Genomic DNA, 22,090 nt, shown 5'->3' on the forward strand with positions numbered 1-22,090 from the left:
ACTAGACTGTGAGACCCTTGAGGGAAGCCATTGCCTTGTTCATCCTCATCTCCCCAGTGCCTGGCACAATGTCTGGCATATGGTAACTGCAGTAACAGAGGCCGAGAGCCATAACTCCCTCCAGCCTAGGTTTGTTCCTCTCCAGCATCCCTCAGATATCCCCAGGGTCTGAGGCCTTGGAATGTCCTTCCTCCTAGGATTTCTCAGAGGAAATCAACGAGACATGCCTCTAAAGTAAACAATCAGGCATTGGGAGATACAAATGCCCACTTGTACCGAACCCCACAGCTATTTCATAATTTATGGACAGTTCTGGGGAGATAAATATTGGTTTTGATTATTTTACTGTGAATAATTGAAAGCAATCTCAGAGTACATTAAGCAGAATCCTAGTCCCATGAAAAGCTCAACAAAGAAAAAAGGTTACGTAATGAAGGAGGTTTGAGGAGTGCTTCTTCCCATTTCCCTTTCTCAGAGAGCCACAGAGCACCTGAACACATTGAAGACCACGAGAAGTCCTGTAGTAAAGAAACCTGCCTAATAGTTCAATCCAACACATCTCATGTTTATGTGTTAAAAATGAACTCGATGAAATAATACCTGTTAATTTCTCATGATTGGAAAATACTTCAGGAAGTCTTGTAGTATATGATCTAAAATTCTATAGCCCTAAAAGTCAGCTCCTTCTGCCTCCTGCTGTGAGGAATGTGGATATCCAGGCTGAGACAGTGGATCCTTGTGTTGCACTTGAGGGAAATGAGGCCGAGAAGAGGCAGAGTTACTTGTCCTAAGCACATAGTCAGCTTTGACTGAGGCGGGAGCAAAGCATAGTACATTCCTTACTGCCAATTCAGTGTCCTGTCCCCTCGTTACATTGGCTTGCTAAAAAGTAGACCAGTCAGCACATTCTTCACCCTGCTTATATGTTGCTGTGTAACAAATCAACTCAAACTTTGTAGCATAAAATATGAACAAATACCTTTTATTGTTATCTCTTCTAGTTTTGCGGGTTGCTGGGATCAGCGAAGTGGTCCTTGCTCAGGGTCTCTCATGCAGTCGCCGTTAAATGATGGCTGAGGCTGGGGTCATCTCAAAGTCTTTCCTATTCCCATGTGTGATGGTGGATGCTGCCTGTCAGCTGGAAACTCAGCAGGGGCTGCTGGCCAGAACACCTGCTGACAGCCTTCCAAGGTGACCTGGGTTTCTTCACAGCATGGTGGCTGGATTCCAAGGGCAAATGTGCCCATGCACACCCTTTTATGACCTAGCCTTGGAAGTCATGCAGCATCTTTTCTACTGCCTTCTACCACTTAGAAGCAAATCACTCAAGTTGCCCCATACTTAAGGGGAAGGGAATTAGACTCCAGGTTTTGTTGGGAAGAGTCTCAAAATGTTTATGGACATGTTCTAAAACCACCATGTTCCTATTCCATCTGGTGACTCATAGTCTTGCCCTCTTCCCCCAGGCAAGTTCCTCTGGCCTCTGCATGTCACTTGTTGGTGGCAAAGAGATATTACCATTACAGAATTTTCTCATTCATAGGTTACAAAACTTAGCAAATGTTGGTTAATATGTCTGTGACACTGGTGAAGGTTTTTTTTTAGAGGAGAGATTAGAACTAGAATCCAGGAATTCCTAAAATGTGGTATTCACCTTGAGCCCCAATTATACTCATCTTTATGCAGTCACATTCATTATGGTCTGTTTCTGACCATCAAAGTGTTCCCTTCATATATAGCATGGATAAATTTCAGTCCCCAAACTCAGATATGCAGGAAATAGTACTTCTCTTATTATTCCATAATTCAATCTCTCTCCAGTCACAGTTCTGACGAAGATGGGGGCGGCAGAATTTAATCTCAGCCAATTTATTATTTGCCCTCCTCTCTACACCAGAGCCCTTGGAGGAGAAGGAACCCACCCCTGAGATGTGAGGATGGATCTTAATCTCTGTAAGCCAGGCCTGTAACAACCATGCCTGCTCTTTAATGTTTTGTGGAGCCATTCAAGACCTTGGCGAGTGAAGCTTGCAATTGTGTAAGAACTTTGCTGGAGCCACCACACACACCTCAAATAGTCCCCCTTGAGTCCCTAAAGTCTTGCTGACTCTGGGGCCTTCCCTGCCTTAAGCAGCTGGGAACATGACTGGCCTGACTGTGGCCAGGACAGTTCTACCTTGGTCCATTGGGATCAGTGTGATCTGTTCTCCTACACATCACTCCCTTGCCTATGTGACTGGCTTGGCTAAGTTAGCCAGCCTGGATCTGGACTCTCTCTACTTATGAAATATAAGACTCATACGAATGTAGGTGGCCAATATGCCTCACTGTGGTCCTGCTCATTATGGTTTGCTTCTTACCATAAAGATGGTTATTCCCTATTTATGAGATGTGTCTTTTTTTTTTTTTTTTTTTTTAGAGGGATTCTTGCCCTGTCACAGGCTGCAGTGAAGTGGTGCAATCTCAGCCCACCGCAACCTCTGCCTCCTGGATTCAAGTGATTCTCCTGCCTCAGCATCCGAGTAGCTGGGATTACAGGCATGTACCACCATGTCCAGCTAATTTTTGTACTTTGAGTAGAGACGGGATTTTGCTATGTTGTCCAGACTGGTATTGAATTCCTGGCCTCAAGTGATCTGCCTGCTCGGCCTCCCAAAGTGCTGGGATTACAGGCGTGAGCCACCGCACCTGGCAGAGATGTATCCTTATATTTTCTCAGATGCCTCTGTTTAGTACACAGCCAGAAGAAACAAGAGCCCCAAGAATTTGAGGTTTTTAAAAATAGCTTTATTGCAATATAATTCACATACATACAATTTACCTATTTAAAGTGTGCAATCTAATGTTTTAAGTATATTCACAGAGCTATGCAGTCATTATCACAATATAATTTTAGAACATTTTCATCACCCAAAAAAGAGCCCAGTACCCACCAGTATTCACTCCTCAGCTCAGGCTGTAATATCCCCACATCCCTGTCTCAGCCCTAGGCAACCACTAATCCCAGTAGATATTTTATTTTTTGTAGTATGGTCTCATTTCAAATAAAAACTAACTAAATATCTCTATATAGCTATATGTTTACATTTATACTACATGTCACCATGTTGTCAGTCGTTATGGGGGCATAGATTAATGAGTGCTATGGTTTGAATATTTGTGTCTCTTCAATACTCACATATTGAAATCCTAACCTCTGAGGTTAAGGGCGGGGCCTTTGGGAGGTGATTAGCTCATGGGGGCAGAACTCTCATGAATGGGATTACACCCTTATAAAAGGGGTCTGAAAGAGACCTCTTGCTCCTTCTACCATGTGAGGACAAGCAGAAAAGTCACCATTTATGAACCGGAAATCAGGCTCTTGCCAGACACTGAATCTGTTAGCACCTTGATCTTGGACTTCCTAGATCCAGAGCCAGTCTGATGCCAGGCCCCCAACCCAATGTGCCTCTAGAAGTGTGTGCAATAAAGTTCTGTTGCTTATAGGTCACCCACTATGATATTTTATTGCAGTGGCCTGAATAGACTAAAACAATGGGGGACTTTCATAATCACCAGCAATATTTGAATTTAAAATTCACTTTCGTATTCAGAAAAATTATAGATATCTCTCAATATAAAGGTTAGTAATGTCTTCAGCGTTTTCATTCTGTGTGTGTGTGCAAAAGCTTATGGATACTTTCAAACAATATAAAAATACAAAGAAAAGTATAATAAACCCCCCACACTCATCACTTATGCCAGATAAAGTTTTAAATCATTGTATGAAGGAAAGAATCTCTTGTGATAATAAAGAGGGGAAGATTGCTTTCCTGAAAAGCTTTTGTTTTAAACTTTAGTTTTCTAATTATATATGATTTGTTACTAAAAAATTTTGGAAATATAGAAACTAGAAAACTAACATCTTCCATAATTCCATCCTCATAAAAGTAATCACTGTCAAAGATTTTGTATCTATTCTTCAAAATCTTTTTCTATGCATATCCTAACATGGAGATTTGCTGATGTTTTTAACAAGAAGTCTATCATACATGTACACGCTAGTTTGCAACTTCCTCCTTGTGGCTAACGCTATATTTTAGACATCTTCTTTGTCAGTATATTTAGACCTGGGCAACTTAGGGAGAGAAGGAAGATCTTCTCTACTTGTTTTTGGACTTGAATTTTCATAGCAAGAGTCCATCTCATTACCATCAGTGGCTTGCACGACCACTACTCTAACCTCAACCACAAGATTAGAGTGAAAAGCACAACGTTGTCCCCATTTATGTTCAGGGAATGCAGAGATGGATCCTACGTGATGTTGATGATGATAATAAAGATGGTGGTAGTGATTATAATAATAGATCTTGATATTTGTAAAGCATTTGGACCTACCTTATGGTGGAAATTCAAAACAAATTATCTTTGTTATTAATAATACAACAAATAAAGGCCGAGCTCAAAGTTGGGGATGCAAAAAGACCTGGAGTAGTTTCCCCAACACAGCTTCCTGACTGTGCTCTTTCCTCCCCTCTAATGAGTGCCATTTATGTTTTCCTTTCTGCATTTCAAGGAATAGCAGGGAATGGATTTGTTTCCATTGTATCTGTTTCAAGTTGTTCTTACTCCCATCTTCCTGTAGGAGTGAATGTTTCCTTCACTCATATATGAGTCCATATAACTTCTTTACAGTTTAGTTTCTGATATATTTAACAGAGGGGGAGAAATTTTTCCAAGTAAGGGCCTTTCGGGGAAGATGCCTCTGAGTCTTGTATAATTTATTAATGGGAAAAACATTAATTTCACATTTCATTCTGCTGCAAAATCCACATGACCCCAGTCAGTTTGGTAAGTTTGCAAGGGCAGAGCTGGCTTTTTTTTTTTTTTTTTTGAGACGGAGTCTTGCTCTGTCGCCCAGGCCCAACTGCAGTGGCGCTATCTTGGCTCACTGCAAGCTCCGCCTCCTGGGTTCACGCCATTCTCCTGCCTCAGCCTCCAAAGTAGTTGGGACTACAGGCGCCCGCTACCGCGCCCAGCTAATTTTTTTTGTATTTTTAGTAGAGACGGGGTTTCACCGTGTTAGCCAGGATGGTCTCGATCTCCTGACCTCGTGATCCGCCCACCTCGGCCTCCCAAAGTGCTGGGATTGCAACCGTGAGCCACTGCGCCCGGCCAGAGCTGGCTTTTAAACAAAGTAAGTGTGGGACACCAGCTGCGAGACTAGGATAGACCTTGGCCTTCAACTTTCCCAAACTCTTCTTTGCAGAGAGGAAAACTGAGACCAAGAAGGGTAACATGTATCACAGAAGGTTAGAGCCAGTCTGATGCCAGGCCCGCAACCCAATGTGTCTTTTCTGGGTGAAGAAGGAAATAGAGGCCTTGACTTCGAGGTGCCAGCAGGATCTGATGGGACATGGACGATTGAAATCTCCTTTAGTTATTAAAAAAAATCTACCTTTATAGGTAAATGTCTCTCAAGAAAGTTGCATAGAGAGACTCTGGAAGAAAAGAATTACATATTTCCCATAATGGGAGATCGTTTTATTATATAAAAATGTTCAAAGCATTCAAAACTCAGGAAATATAATGAGCATATCAAAAATTATCTGCATCTGAAAAAAATCTCCTCTTTTAAGACTGGAAATAGAAAAAAGCTGAGAGACAGGAGGAGCCACCTCCAACTTATACAAGGTTCCTTAAAATGGTGTAAGTGAGGGGAGTGCTGGGTGGAGGTTGGCTGACTGAATTATGTCACTAACTTACTGTGTAGGATGTGGGCAAATCACATCACCTCCCAAGACTTTCATTTCTTTTCCTGTAAAATAATAGTCTTAACCTAATAATTTCTAAGGACTCCTAGAACCATAAGAAGTTTCACCTGACGTTATTCCACCCACCTGCAAATTCTCACCAGCTTCTTCCAACCTGATGAGTTTCTTGTTGATTGTCAGCACTCAAGAGACTGCAGTAATTCTTCTTCCATTTTAATTAAAATCTTAGCCTGCCTGAAAATTATTGCTGTCAAGCCAGGGACTCAGAAACCCATGCTAATTAACATGGATTGGCATTCTCAAGATTCTCTGTCAAATGATACTTTATTTTTCATCTTGGAGACAAGTATTTTTTAACGTCTTATTATTTCTGAGTTGTCTTTAATGCTTAACACACCTCTGGGTGTACTTAATGTGTGGCTTACTCTCCTTTCCAGATCATTTAAATTAAAAACAGTTTGGCCTAAGAATTGTTCTTCCAGCACTCTGCCTGATGCCACCAACCAAGCCACCATATGGTCTTTTGTCCTGAGTGTGGCCTTTCAGGCTGAGACATTTTGTTTGAAATTAACAGATTTTGAATGTCAGGTCTCCGTGTCCTGACCCTTGTATTTTTCTGAGTGCTTTCCTATTTTAATGAAAAACTGTGATTCATATCTTCAATCAACACCTTAGAAAACCTCAACTGCAAGACAGTAGACTTAACTGAGGAAGGTAATGGCGATGTTGATGATGACAGATAACATTCATCCACTAACGGTTTATGACATCAGCCAGGCACTGTGCTAAGTATAACAAGAAATATATTTGGTCTTTGTCTCCAGTTGCCAACACGGTGCTCCCAAAACTGTTGGAATTTTCTGAATAATGAATTGTTGTTATTCAAAAGGAACCCCTTTCAGTCACACCTGAGTTTATGCTAATGCAGTGACTAGGTAGCCTCAGGAAGGGGTTGATCACCAGAAAGATAGAGTGATTAGAGAGTGGGAACCTTCAGCCCCACCTACTACCCTCTGGGGGAGGGCTGGAGATTGAGCTCTATAAAAACTATTGAACAATGAGATTTGGAGAGCTTTCAAGTTGGCAAACACATGGAGGTGCTCGGAGAGTAGTGCACCCAGAGAGGGCACAGAAACGCCCTGCACTCCCCAGACCTTGCCCTATGCACCTTTTCTGTTTGGCTGTTCCTGAGTTGTGTCCTTTACAATAAACCAGTAAACAAAAATATTTTTCTGAGATCTGAAATGCATTCTAGCAGATTATTGAACCTGAGGAGAGGGTTGTGGGAACTGCACATTTATAGCCAATTGCTCAGAAGTTCAGAGACCCTGGACTTGTGACTGGTGTCTGCAGTTGAGGCAGTCTTGTGGGACTGAACCCTTAAATCTGTGGAATCTGACACTAACTACTTACAGTTAGTGTCAGAATTGAATCAAATTGTAGGACACCCAGTTGGGGTCCAGAGAATTGGAGAATTGGTTTTTGGTATTGGAAAATACTCTGGAATGACACATGTATTATCCCATACTGAATCCTCTCAGCAGTCTTATAAGTACAGTTATCATGGTCATTGTACAGATATGGACCCTGAAGCCCAAAGAGATTAAGTAATTTCTTCAAGGTCAAACAGTCAACAGTACAGGCAGGGTTCAACTCCAACCATCTGACTCTAGACCTATTTGATATTATATTAGTCCATTTGTGTTGCTATAAAGGAATACCTGAGACTGGGTAATTTATAAAGAAAAGAGGTTTATTCAGCTCATAGTTCTGCAGGCCATATGAGCATGGCACCAGCATCTGCCTGGCTTATGGTGAGGCCTCAGGAAGCTTACAATCATGGTGGAAGGGAAGGGGAGCCAGCATACCACATGGCAGGAGAGGGAGCAAGAGAGAGAGGGGAGGTGCCAGATTTTTTTAAACAATCAAATCTCAAGTGAACTAATAGAGTGAGAACTCACTCTTGTTACACATAGGACCCAACCATTCATGAAGGACCCTCTCCCATGACCCAAACACCTCTCATGACGCCTCACCTCCAACATCAGGGATCACAATTCAACACGAGATTTTAGAATGGACAAATATCCAAACCATATGAGAAACCTTAAGGAATGAAAGGAGAGTGACATGGTCCCCATATCTGTGAGTGCCCCAGCATATCAGCAGCAGAAAGAAAAAGGCTCAGTTCTGAGTTAGTTGGTCTGCACTTGTTTATGCAACAAGCATTTTTGAAAAGTCTACTGTGTGCCTTTGTGAGGCACTGTGTTGGCTTAAGATGCTAAAATAGAGTCTGCACTGCAGAGCTTGGGATCTAACACCAGGAGCAGCTAAGTGTGCACAAATTATTATAGAGGAAGAACAGAACATGATCCATGCCATGGAAGGTACAAAGCACAGGGAATTCAGGACAGGCCAAGCATTTCAAGCAAGAGTCATCATCAGAAAGTTGCAAGCTCTTTAAATAACTTTTGTTCTCTGTTTCAGCTGAAAAACTGAAAAACACTACCTCACCTCAGGGGGTCATTCTTTTTGTTTGCATGTGTCTTTTTTCTTTTCTTTTCTTTTTAAGAGAAGCAAGCCTTTATTTCCTTGTTTTGCAAATAAAGCTAGCTGAGTTTGTTGCTTTTCGGTGATTAGTCAGAGACCAAATTCCGTATCCTCCTCTGACTCTTCCTTGGCTTCAACTTTGTCTGGGGCTGCAGCAGCAGTAGTAGCAGCAGTATCCACAGGAGCAGCAGCCACAAATGCTGATGGAGCAGCAAAGATGGCCTTGACCTTTCCAGCAAGCAGGAAGGTGTAATCAGTCTCCACAGACAAAGCCAGCACCCATTTGTACCTGCTGATGATAGAATAGAGAACTGATGCAACAGTTGGGTAACCAATCTGCAGACAGACACTGGGAACATTGCAGACACCCTCCAGGAAGCAAGAATGCAGTTTCCTCTGCCATGTCAAGCACTTCAGGGTTGTAGATGCTGCAGTTGTCAAACACCGGCTGGATGATCAGCTCAAAGGAGGAGGGGGAGATGTTCTGCATGTTCACCGGTGTGGCTTCACTGGCTCCCACTTTGTCTCCAGTCTTAATCGGTGGCCCCTCACTCAGGATTTCAACAGAGCCCCTGAACATCTTAGTTCCTGATGCCAAAAACCTGTAAGAAAGGTCTTCTTGGGCCCCAGACCAGGGTTCCAGGTGAGCATAGTGACTTCACATGGGGCAATGGCACCAGCATAAGTGGCCGCATGTCCCTGATCTCAGTGAGGTCCTCCTTGGTGAACACAAAACCTACATTCCCCCAGAAATGAAAGAGGCAATGGTTTCTCCAGAGCTGGGTTGTTTTCCAGATGTCCTTGGATAGCCTCATGCATCATGGTGCTCTTGTCTGCCAGCCTTCCCTTGCAGGGACATTTGGATCTGCTGCATCTGCTCAGAGCCCACATTGTTCACTCTCACAATGAAGCATTTTGGATAATCATCCAAATGTTGGATGACCTTAAGGAAGCAGTTGGACTTCCAGGTCACCCTGTCTTCCCTGGGCATCACAGCAGTGTGTCAGGGATTGCCATGCAGAGTCTTAAAGACGATGTCATTCTCAAAGGATGCCTGGAGAGAGTTGCATGTGGCTTTACAAAAAAGCATGTAAAAAATCAAATGCCTGTTGTCTGATGGCTGCAGGTGAACCTACTGTTTTATGCCTTATCCATTTGTGTGGAGTGCAGAAAGTTCTACCCCCAGAGAGGAGCAAGAAGCTTTGCCTGTGGGGTGCAGGGCCTGCTATGACCACGGCACCTCTCCTGGAGGACCCAGAGTTTCAGCATCTCCTCCTCCCTGTGATAAAACAACAATTCTCCACCATCTGGCCCACTCACCAAGACTGCCTTGTTAGTGGATCTCAGCAGGTGAGGCTTTGGAGCACAGGCACCAGGTCAGCCTAATACAGAGCTGGGAGGCACTCTCAGGGCAGTCCTGATTTAAAATGCTATCCTGTTGTCCCAGGTATAAACCAAAAATAAAATTCTAAGGCCCCCCCAACCATCTGAATAGACCCCTCCTTGGAGCCAAGGGCATTCCAAAGTTAACCTGAACAACTAGTTAGTTCAGGCCATGATGGGAATGGGGAGCTGGACATGCCTCATTATACCCTCCTCCCTTTTGAATTACTGACAAAACAGACTCTTTACGTCTGATAAGAAACATTTGCAATCCATTCTCTCTGAAGCCTGATACCTGGGGGCTTCATCTGCCTGATAAATACTTGGTCTCCACAAACCTTTATCATAACCCAGACATTCCTTTCTATTGATAATAACTTTTAACGAATTGCCAATCAAAAAATCTTTAAATCTACCAATAACATGGAAGCCCCCCACCCCTGAGTTGTCCCACCTTTCTAGACCAAACCAATATACACCTTACATGTATTGATTGATGTCTCATATCTCCCTAAAATGTATAAAACCAAGCTGCACCCCAACCCCCTTGGGCACATGTTGTCAGGACCTCCTGAGGCTGTGTCATGGTCCTTCCTTAACCTTAGCAAAATAAACTTTCTAAATTGACTAAGACCTGTCTCAGATACTTTTGGTTTACACAGGTGTGCCCTCCCACTTGTCAAACTCAGTCCTAATTTTATGAAAGTTGGTCACTGGAAACTTAAGGAAGGATACCCTGAAGTGCGAGTCAGGAATCTTGGGTCCTGGGCCCAGCTTTGTCACTGACCTGGGTGATCTTAGATAAAAAAACTTCATAACCTGAAGTTTCAGCTTTCTCATCTGTATAATGGGGTGATTGGTCTAAGTTAGTGTTTCCCAATGGAGGTTGATATGATTTGGCTCTGTCCCCACCTGACTCTCCCTTTGAATTGTAATAATCTCCACATGTCAAGGGTAGGGCCAGGTGGAGATAATTGAATCATGGGGTGGTTGCCCCTATACCATTCTCGTGGTAGTGAATAAGTCTCATGAGATCTGATGGTTTTATAGATGGGTGTTCCCTTGCACAAACTCTCTTGCCTGCCAACATGTAAGATGTGACTTCGCTCTTCATTCGCCTTCTGGTATGATTGCGAGGTCTCCCCAGCCATATGGAACTGTGAGTCAATTAAACCTCTTTCCTTTATAAATTACTCAGTCTCCGGTGCGTCTTTATTAGCAGCATGAGAACAGACTAACAGAGGCACTACTGACTTTTCAGTCGGGATCATTCTTATGTGGAACTGCTCATATACAGGGGTTAAGGATGTTTAATGCCCCTTGACATCTGGTCTCTAATTCTCAGTTATAAAGCTGCCCATCCTCAGTTATTATGAAAACCAGAACCACACCCAAACATTTCCAAATGCCCCATGCCAGGAGATGGGGTGGGTAATGTCACCTGGTTAAGAGTTATTGAACTAAGTGGTCTCTACAAGGGCCTTCCAACCAGATGACTCTCATCAATAAATGTTAGGACAAAGGGTTATGCCAAGGCCATCTCCCTCTAATACTTGAGGTACAGCGTGTCAACAACGGCTTTGTAAAAGTTTTATCAATAGAGACCTACTTGGTTATCATGATTACCGCAGTATTGTGTGTTTCGCTATTGGTGTTTTGTTTTGTCCCATCTAATGCCTACAGTTGTATGAGGCATTGATTTGAAGCCATTTAGGTCCCAGTAAAATGTCCCAGCTTTTTATTCCAACTACACAGAACATCCATTCATGTGATAATGAGTTTGCTGCTGCTTCACCTTCTCCGATAGGTCTGCTATTTCTAATTTGTACCTCTTCTTACCTATCGAGTAAAGCTCATGTCAACCTAAATAACAGAGAGAGGATCTTTAAAAGAAAAGAGATTTATTTGCGCCTAGGCATGGCAATGGGAATATACATGCCAAATAAAACTACAGAATTGTACAATGCATTACACAATTGTTTTGAAATAATTATCCTTGGCTATGAGGGTCACCACCAGTCTGATGTTGAACAGGCAGTTGCCGGGCAAATGTCCTTGCAGAAGTATTTTTTGTGTAAGGTTGTGATGGCCTTTGTGCAAGATTGTGGTTTTGTTGAGTTGTTAAACTCAGGCATACATGTGTGAGAACGCTCTTCCCATGGCCTTCTCTAGCTCTATTTGTTACAGTTTTCTTCACATTAGTGACTCTATTTTGATTATGACAGCTTTCACAGTCAAATACTAAGACTTTCTGGTTTTGTACCACAAATTAAGAAAAACACAAAAATGCCCAAGTATCTTTCCTAGAGCTGAGGAAGTTAGTCTTTCCTAGATTTCTTTGTTTTTGTTTTGTTTTATTTTGTTTTGTTTTGAAAAAAGGGTCTGGGTCTGCCACCCAGGCTGGAGGGCAGTGGTGTGATCTTGGCTCGCTGCAACCTCCGCCTCACAGGCTCAAGCCATCCTCCCACCTCAGCCCTCCAAATAGCTAGGACTACAGGTGCTCACCACCATGCCCAGCTAATTGTACTTTGTATAGAGATGGGGTTTCACCATGTTGCCTAGGCTGGTCTCAAACTCCTGAGCTCAAGTGATCTGCCTGCTTTGGCCTCCCAAAGTGCTAGGATTACAGGCATGAGCCACTGCGTCTGGCCCTTTCCTGTATTTCAATTGGCCGCTGTAGCATTGGGCTTGACAGCTTACTGCCTCCTTGTGGAAGCTCTTCTACTATCAGCAAAGGGTGGAATTTGAGCTGCAAATGGCCTCACTTTGCTGTTAATTGAAGTGGTGCAGCATCCTGTCTTTAAGGGATTTGAATGTCTGTGTGTGCTTATGAAGCATGAATAAGTGATGACTTTCTGTGTAAGAATCTCTTTTGAAAGTGACAGCCTGTGCTCCCGGCCAGGCCCTCAGCTTTGTGGTGCAACTCAGAACCAAGACTGCTCTGGGGCTGTGGTTTTGCTTAGTACACACCTGTGACATGGGGCTAATTGTGTTGTGTTTTGAAATCTCCTCTTCTTCCAGCCCAGTCTTCAGCAAGCGTCCTGTAAAATGAAACACTTGTCACATTAGGCTTTGTGGCTCTCCCTCCTGAGCCACCTGTGCAGGATGCTATGACTGGAATTAATCTGCACCAATGGGAGCCTGATCCAGTGTTTGGGGATGGTGGAGTTTAAGCTGGCCTCACTGTATCTTTCTGCTCAGCCCTGCAGCCCGAGGGGGCTTCTCTCTGGTAGTGACAGACAAGACAGGCCAACTCAGAGGTGGGTGCTGAGAAGTCAGCCTGGAGCAGGATCCAGGGGCCGTGAATGCTTTCCTGGCTGACAAGCACAGGCCAGGCAGAAATGCACCAACTGGAGAGAGGCCAGAGCCCACCTTCATTCATCAAGGCAGGTAGAAAAGTGGCGCTTGTTATTGATTGCCCTTGACTGTATTATTGCTACGTTGAAATATTACATATTCTGCTCTGTGGAGAGTCCATCGTAAAATGTGCTTTCCCTGAGAATGTCCCGCTGTGCAGAAAGAGGAAGCATTTAAAATTTTTTCACTACCCCCGGCCATTGCAACATCATTCAGTTCTGTTATTGATTTCTTCAGGTTTTCATCTCACATTTCTTTTTGCCAACTCTGGCCAACAGACCCTCACTGACTCACACTTTGATTATTGTTCCAAGCTCTAGGATAGAAACAAAATAAAGAGTAAGTGTTTCTCTTCCCACAGATCAAAGACCTTACAAGCTCCCCCCAAAAGAGCATTTATTAATAATTCTCTGATGGTTGCTGTAGAACAAGTCAAAAGTTCTGGTTGTCCAAAATTATCTGAACATGCACTAGGAATAGACAGGGGTGGGATCCTCACTGCCTCAGCCCCACCCCACTCCTAACTACATCCATATGCCTTGTGCAATAGGCACTTCTAGCTGGGAAGGATCCAGCACCCCTTGCTGCCTTAGGGAAGTGAGGAGGAAGCGGCCGGCAATAGAGTCAGAGAAGGAAAGACAACCTCATCTCCCAGAATCCTCAGGCAGCCACCATAACCCATTCAGCCTCCCAGCTTTGCAAATGCCCTAGGGCACTTCGTTATAATGCTATATTTGTGAATCATTCTTAATTACTCAATTTTACAAATCAATTTGTGTTATGTTGATCCAAATCTTGCTATTCTGGGACATAGATTAAAAAAAAAACTTTAAAAAAGCAAAACAGAATTTGGCTGTGTGTTGAAATTTCACAGGTTGCAGCAAGTACAACAGGGATATATTCTGAGAAATGTATCATTAGGTGATTTCATCATTGTTTGAACATCACAGAGTGCACTTCCACAAACTTAGATGGTACAGCCTGCCACACACCTAGGCTCTATGGGGTACCCTATCACTCCTAAGCTACAAACCTGTACATCATGTTACTGTATTGAAAACTGTAGGTAATTGTAACACAATGGCAAGTATTGGTGTCTCTAAACACATCTAAACATAGAAAAGGCACAGTATAAGTACAGTTTAAAATATATTTTTTTAATTGTACACCTGTACAGGGTACTTAACATGAATGAAGCTTGCAGGACTGGAAGTTGTTCTGGGTGAGTCAGTGAGTGAGTGGTGAGTGAATGTGAAGGCCTAGGACATTACTGGACACTACTGTAGGTTTTATACACACTGTACACTTAGGCTACATTAAATTTATAAAAAATTCTCTTCAATCATAACTTTAGCTTACTGTAACTTTTTTACTTTATAAACTTAAAATTTTAAACACTTTTTGACTCTTTTATAATAGCTTAAAACACGCATTGCACAGCTGTACAAAAATATTTTCTTTCTTTATGTCTTTATCCTGTAAGGGTTTCCCTTTTTTTTGAGACGGAGTCTAGCTCTGTCACCCAGGCTAGAGTGCAGTGGCATAATCTCGGCTCACTGCAACCTCCACCTCCTGGGTTCAAGCAATTCTCCTGTCTCAGCCTCCCGAGTAGCTGGGATTCCAGGTGCCCACCATCACATTCAGCTAATTTTTGTAGTTTTAGTAGAGAAGGGATTTCACTGTGTTGGTCAGGCTGGTCTCGAACTACTGACCTCATGATCCACCTGCCTCAGCCTTCCAAAGTGCTGAGATTACAAGCGTGAACAACTGCGCCTGGTCTACATTTTTAATTTTTTAAAAAACTAATATTCTCAGAACGAAGCCGGGTCCAGCTGCATTTGCCCAATAACAAGAAGCAGACAAACTAGGAAATAAGGGAATTCATTGCTGTAACCGGATACAAGGAGAAGGCCCGAGATAATTCCACCAGACCAACTCAAAGTGCTACAATTTTCTTAGTGCTTATATAGGTTGGGGTTATGTGCCTATATGCAGTATAGCATTTGCCTAAGTCTGTTGGTAACTAATTTTGTTTCAGCTAGAAGATCAGAGGCAAAGAATGCTCAGTTTGATTAAAAGGGCCCAGTACCTTCAGGCCTGTCTACTGTAGTACCAGAGTGATTATTTCTATCTTATCTCCTTTACAGCTTGGTCCAGAGAGCTGCCTTATGCTCTCCAATGAATCTATTCAAACAGCTGCCTCTGTTACCTTGACTTGTCTCAGTTTCCATTGACCTGAGATGGGTCCTGGCACTAGGAATGTAAGGCTGTCTCTATTATTTTGACTTGCTCCAGGTTAGGGAGAAGCCCATGAAAGGCTCCTACTGACCATATGTTTCATTTCTAGCTTTGATGTCTGGGCACCGATTTCCCCAGGTTTAACTATTTGCTCAATGTTAAGGCAGTGCTGTGGAAATTTGTCTGTGTAACTGGAGAGCTATGCAGGCCTGTCTGTGTGCCTGGCATGCAGGCCTGTCTGGGCAATTGTCAGGGAGAATTGGCCTGCCACACTAAGACACAAACACACACATTAGCCACCTCCACAGAGTCAGGATCAGCAAGATGTGTCCAGGTGATAGGAATTCTCAGCTCCATTATCATCTTACAAGGCCACAATTGTATATGCAGTCTGTCTTGGCTAAAATATCGTTAAATGGCACATGACTGTGTTTAAACTGGATTCAGTCACTATTTCCTACAATGACACTTGTAATTAGAACACAGGGTCTTAATTCAGAATTTATTTTCTTAGTCATTTACAATAGAACAAGTGTTGGCAAACTACAACCCACAGGCCCACCCCCTGCTTTTGTAAATAAAGTTTTGTTGGAGCACAGCCACACCTACCCATTTACATATTTTCTATTACTACTTTTGCTACAACAGCAGAGTTGGATAATTGGGACAGAGACCATATGGCCTGCAAAGCCTAAAATATTTACTATCTCCCCTTTGCCATCTCCTGTCCTGGAATTACCAAAAAATAACTAATGAAAACACAAATGTTTCTTTTATGGTCAGGGTGATAGTTCTAGCATATGGGCTTTTCCTTCAGACCAACTTAAGGTCAAATTCCAAGTGTCTTTCTTACTAGCTGTGGGATCTGGTGTAATATGCAGCCTCATTTTCCTCTGCTGCAAGTAACAGATATCTCAACTCAAACCAACTAAAAAGATTATAAAAAGTGTCATCTCACATAGAAGGAAGTAAGGAAGTCAAACAGGATTTCAGGGTTAGCAGATTAAAAGACTCCAAGGCCCCGGTATTCTAGCATCTCTCTCTCTTCCTGCCACTCTCAGTGATGTCTACATGCTCAAGCTGATAGCAGGAGAGATGCAGCAGTGCCAGACAACACATCTAGACTCAAAGATATTCAAAGGACTTAAACTGATTTCCCTCTGGTACCCTCTTGGGATCAAGGACAAACTTTCCCAAAGCCTAACAACTGGTCTTCTCTCCTCTCTCATTAGCAGGTAACATGGCCATTGTTGAACCATTCATTGGAAAGAGGAATAGGATTGCCCGTATGCTAATCATGCCACATGTAGAATTGGAGATGAAGTCAAATTCTGCAGAGGCACAGAGCTGCAAAAGGAAAAAGGAAATATCTGAACAAAACTGGGATTAGGAAGAGAAACGGAGGATGCTAATTCTGAGAAAGCAACCAAGAGAACCCACTAAACTGGCCATTAAAATGTTTCATCCCTTACACAGGTCATGGACTAAGAAAAAAAGAAAAGAGAAAAAAGTGTTTCACCCTTCCAAACACCTTTCTAGAACTATTTTGTTCTGCCCTACACACTCCCATCAAATGATCTCACACATGTTCAAGTGCCAGCTTATGAGCTGTTGGCTTATAAATTCATATTTTCAGCCCAGACCTTTTTACTGGGATCCAGATCTATATATCAAACGGCCTTCTTGAAATCTTTTGGATATCCCAAAGACACTTCAAGTTCAGCTTTTTAAAAAGCAGATAGAGGATTTTCAATACCCTCAACAACACAAACAACCCACATCTCGGCCCCAACCAGAACCATGCACAGTCTCCTCTATCCCAGTGAGTGGCAACATCATTCATCCAGGGACAGTAGCCTGAAACCTGAAGGTATCCTAGACACTTCCTTCTCCCTCACCTGCTTCTATCCAACCATCACCTGGTCTACTGAATTCAGCTCTTCCTCTCTGTCACCAATATTGCTCATGCTACTGAGAGACAGGACTAGCTGGATTTCCTAGACTGACTAAGAATCCCTAAGCCTAGCTAGGAAGGTGACCACATCCACCTTTAAACACAGGGCTTGCAACTTAGCTCACACCGACCAACCAGGTAATAAAGAGAGCTCACTAAAATGCTAATTAGGCAAAAACAGGAGGTAAAGAAATAGCCAATCATCTATTGCCTGAGAGCACAGTGGGAGGGACAATGATCGGGATATAAACCCAGGCATTCAAGCCGGCAATGGCTACCCTCTTTGGGTCCCCTCCCTTTGTATGGGAGCTCTGTTTTGGCTCTGTTAAATCTTGCAACTGCGCTCTCTTCTGGTGCGTGTTTGTTACCGCTCGGCTGGAGCTGAGCTTTCGCTTACTGTCCACAACTGCTCTTTGCCACCGCCGCAGACCCGCTGCAGACTTCCATCCCTTCGGATCCAGCAGGGTGTCCTCTGTGCTCCTGATCCAGCAAGGCGCCCATTGCCACTCCTGATGGGGCTAAAGGCTTGCCATTGTTCCTGCATGGCTAAGTGCCCAGGTTCATCCTAATTGAGCTGAACACTAGTCACTGGGTTCCATGGTTCTCTTCCATGACCCACGGCTTCTAATAGAGCTATAACACTCACCGCATGGCCCAAGATTCCTTTCCTTGGAATCCATGAGGCCAAGAACCCCAGGTCAAGAGGCTTGCCACCATCTTGGAAGCAGCCGGCCGCCATCTTGGGAGCTCTGGGAGCAAGGACCTCCCCCCCGGTGACATTTTGGTAACCACGAAGAGATCTCCAAAGCAGTGAGTAATATTGGACCTCTTTCACTTGCTATTCTGTCCTATGCTTCCTTAGAATTGGAGGAAAATACCGGGCACCTGTCGGCAGGTTAAAAATGATTAGCATGTGGGAGGCTGAGGCAGGAGAATGGCGTGAACTCAGGAGGTGGATCGCACCACTGCACTCCAGCCTGGGCAAACAGAGCGAGACTCCGCCTCAAAAAAAAAAAGATTAGCGTGGCCACTGGACTTAAGACTCAGGTGTGAGGCTATCAGGGTAAGGGCTTTCTAACAACCCCCAACCCTTCTGCGTTGGGATGTTGGTCTGCCTGGAGCCAGCTTTCACTTTCAATTTTCTTGTGGAAGCTGAGGGCTTACTAGACACAGAAAGCTGTCCTCCCGAACTCCGGCATTAGCCAGTCAAGATCATGCTGCAGCTAGAAGTCTCTGCTCAACAGTCGCCCATGCATGCGCCCCTACCTTTCCTTCTGGCCCATACCTCCTGGGTCCCGACCACGACTTTCTTGAAAGTGTAGCCCCAAAATCCTCCTTACCTCTGAATCTACTTCCCCGATCCTTACCTCCTAGGTACTAATGGTTCAGACTTTCATTTCATCTAGCAAGTTGTATCTCCGAAGGGATCTAAGGAAGCTCTATGCTGCATCCTTAGGCATCTAGGCTATAAATCCAGGGACTGTTATTCCTGATGTCCCTCCTGATTTAGGTATACAGCTCTCAACATGGGCAGTTATGTGGGACCCATTCCCTACCACCCTTGCCAGGGCCCCAAGTTTGTAATGGCAGAGGAGAGAGTGCCAGACAGAGGAGAGAGTGCCAGACAGAGGAGATAGAGCGAGATGGAGGAGAGAGAGTGAGACAGAGGAGAGAGAGACAAAGAGGGAGTCAAAGAGAAAAAGAAATAGTAAAAAAACAAAAAACAAAAAAACCCCAAAAAACAAACAAAAAAATAGTGTGCCCTATTCCTTTAAAAGCCAGGGTAAATTTAAAACCTATAATTGATAATTGAAGGTCTTCTCCATGATGCTATAATACTCCAATACTACCTTGTCAGTGTAAACAAGGGCGTAGCCTGAAAACACTGAGACCACTGACAACCCGTAGCTTTCCTATGAAAAATCCTTAACCCAGTGACCCACGGAGGCATTCAATCTGTAGCGGCAAATGCTTTGCTAACAAAAGAAAGTAAAAAAGTAACTTTTAGAGGAAACGTCATTGTGAGCACACCTCACCTCAGAATTATTCTAAGTCAAAAAACCAAAAAAGTAGTTTACGAACTCAAAATTAAGTATGGGGCTATTCTGTTAGAAAAAGGTAATTTAACACCAACCACTGATAATTCCCTTAACCCAGCAGATTTCCTAACAGGGGATTTAAATCTTAATTACCATACAAAGGTCTGACCAGACCTAGGAGGAACTCCCTTCAGGACAGGACGATAGATGGTCCCTCCCAGGTGACTGAGGGAAAAACCACAATGGGTATTCAGTCATTGATAGGGAGACTCTTGTGGAAGCAGAGTTAGAAAAATGGCCTAATAATTGGTCTCCTGAAACATGCGAGCTGTTTGAACTCAGCCAAGCCTTAAAGTACTTACAGAATCAAAAGACTATCTCAGCCCTGACTCAAAACCTTACCTACACCTTCTCTGAAATGAATTTGCATAAGAACTGTCGTTTATGGGAATGCATCTTGATGGGGCAGCTGGGTTGTTATGAAATACTCAGGAACCCAGCCCAGCTCTAGGACTCACCCCTGAGCACAAAGGCAATGTTGGGCATGCTGGTAAAGGACCACTAGAATCCAGCAGCCCAGACCCCTTTCTTTGTGGTCAAGAGAGGCAGGAAAAGGGGTGCAGGACTGCTACATCAGTAAGCATAACTAATCCGATAAGCAGAGGTCCATGGGTGGTTATGCACCCTGGAAAGGAATAAGCATTAGGACTACAGAGGACGCTCTAGGACTAATGCTCATCAGAAAATGACTAGGGGTGCTGGCATCCCTATCTTCTTTTTTCAGATGGGAAATATTCCCCCCAAGGCAAAAATGCCCCTAAGATGTATTCTGGAGAATTGGGACCAATTTGACCCTCAGACTCTAAGAAAGAAATGACTTATATTCTTCTGCAGTACCGCCTGGCCACGATCTCCTCTTCAAGGGGGAGAAACCTGGCCTCCTGAGGGAAGTATAAATTATAACACCATCTTACAGCTAGACCTCTTTTGTAGAAAAGAAGGCAAATGGAGTGAAGTGCCATATGTACGAACTTTCTTTTCATTAAGAGACAACTCGCAATTATGTAGAAAGTGTGATTTATGCCCTACAGGAAGCCCTCAGAGTCTACCTCCCTACCCCAGCATCCCCCTGACTGCTTCTCCAACTATTAAGGACCCCCCTTCAACCCAAACAGTCCAAAAGGAGACAGACAAAGGGGTAAACAATGAACCAAAGAGTGGCAATATTCCCCAATTGTGCCGCCTCCAAGCAGTGGGAGGAGGAGAATTCCGCCCAGCCAGAGTGCATGTACCTTTTTCTCTCTCAGACTTAAAGCAAATTAAAATAGATGTAGGTAAATTCTCAGATAACCCTGATGGCTATATTGATGTTTTATGAGGGTTAGGACAATCCTTTGATCTGACTTGGAGAGATATAATGTTACTGCTAAATCAGACACTAACCCCAAATGAAAAAAGTGCCGTCATAACTGCAGCCCGAGAATTTGGCAATCTCTGATATCTCAGTCAGGTCAATGATAGGATGATAACAGAGGAAAGAGAATGATTCCCCACAGGCCAGCAGGCAGTTCCCAGTGTAGACCCTCATTGAGACACAGAATCAGAACACGGAGATTGGTGCCACAGACAGTTGCCAACTTGCGTGCTACAAGGACTAAGGAAAACTAGGAAGAAGCCTATGAATTATTCAATGTGTCCACTATAACAGAGGGAAAGGAAGAAAATCCTACCGCCTTTCTGGAGAGACTAAGGGAGGCATTGAGGAAGCCTACCTCCCTGTCACCTGACTCTATTGAAGGCCAACTAATCTTAAAGGATAAGTTTATAACTCAGTCAGCTGCAGACATTAGAAAAAAACTTCAAAAGTCTGCCTTAGGCCCAGAGTGAAACTTAGAAACCCTATTGAACTTGGCAACCTCGGTTTTTTATAGTAGAGATCAGGAGGAGCAGGCAGAATGGGACAAATGGGATTTAAAAAAAGGCCACCGCTTTACTCATGGCCCACAGGCAAGCAGACTTTGGAGGCTCTGGAAAAGGGAAAAGCTGGGCAAATCAAATGCCTAATATGGCTTGCTTCCAGTGTGGTCTACAAGGACACTTTAAAAAAGATAGTCCAAGTAGAAGTAAGCTGCCCCCTCGTCCATGCCCCTTATGTCAAGGGAGTCACTGGAAGGCCCACTGCCCCAGGGGATGAAGTTCCTCTAAGTCAGAAGTCACTAAGCAGATGACCCAGCAGCAGGACTGAGGGTGTCTGGGGCAAGCACCAGCCCATGCCATCACCCTCACAGGGCCCCGGGTATGCTTGACCATTGAGGGCCAGGAGGTTAACTGTCTCCTGGACACTGGTGCGGGCTTCTCAGTCTTACTCTCCTGTCCTGGACAACTGTCGTCCAGATCTGTCACTATCCGAGGGGTGCTAGGACAGCCAGTCACTAGATACTTCTCCCAGCCACTAAGTCATGACTGGGGAACTTTACTTTTTTCATATGCTTTTCTAATTATGCCTGAAAGCCCCATTCCCTTGTTAGGGAGAGACATTCTAGCAAAAGCAGGGGCCATTATACACCTGAACATAGGGGAAGGAAAACCCGTTTGTTGTCCCCTGCTTGAGGAAGGAATTAATCCTGAAGTCTGGGCAACAGAAGGACAATATGGATAAGCAAAGAATGCCCATCCTGTTCAAGTTAAACTAAAGGATTCCGCCTCCTTTCCCTACCAAAGGCAGTACCGCCTGGACTCCAAAAGATTAAGGACGTAAAAGCCCAAGGTCTAGTAAAACCATGCAATAGCCCCTGCAATCCTCCAATTTTAGGAGC

The 22,090-nt window shown here is 43.8% G+C and overlaps 1 pseudogene; it reads right to left on the reverse strand.

The window, feature by feature from the left end:
• Positions 1-8,393: 8,393 nt before the first annotated feature.
• Positions 8,394-9,294, reverse strand: LOC116467789 (putative ribosomal protein uL10-like; annotated as a pseudogene).
• Positions 9,295-22,090: the final 12,796 nt, after the last annotated feature.

This window comes from Hylobates moloch, unplaced genomic scaffold (assembly GCF_009828535.3).
Source record: "Hylobates moloch isolate HMO894 unplaced genomic scaffold, HMol_V3 SCAFFOLD_5, whole genome shotgun sequence".
NCBI lineage: Eukaryota > Metazoa > Chordata > Mammalia > Primates > Hylobatidae > Hylobates > Hylobates moloch.